Source organism: Buceros rhinoceros, unplaced genomic scaffold, assembly GCF_000710305.1.
Source record: "Buceros rhinoceros silvestris isolate BGI_N320 unplaced genomic scaffold, ASM71030v1 scaffold20886, whole genome shotgun sequence".
In the NCBI taxonomy this organism is placed as follows: Eukaryota; Metazoa; Chordata; class Aves; order Bucerotiformes; family Bucerotidae; genus Buceros; species Buceros rhinoceros.
In genome coordinates this window covers 227-435 of record NW_010416029.1, presented here as the reverse complement: position 1 = coordinate 435, position 209 = coordinate 227, and positions in this window count along the sequence as shown.

Here is a 209-nt window from a genome sequence, read left to right as displayed (position 1 = left end):
GCCAGGCTGTCCCAGGGCTCTCGCCCCCCATCCCTGCAGCCTGGCAGCAGGTCCAGCAGCGCTCTCCCCATCCCAGCCCCGTGGCTGCCCACCATGAACCGCATCAGAGCACAGCAGCTTTGTCCTCCCGCCCTGGCACCTTGCTGCGCCCCACAGCACCTCTGGCCACCCCACTGTGCCCCAAGGCTCCAGCAGGCAGCAAAAATTCC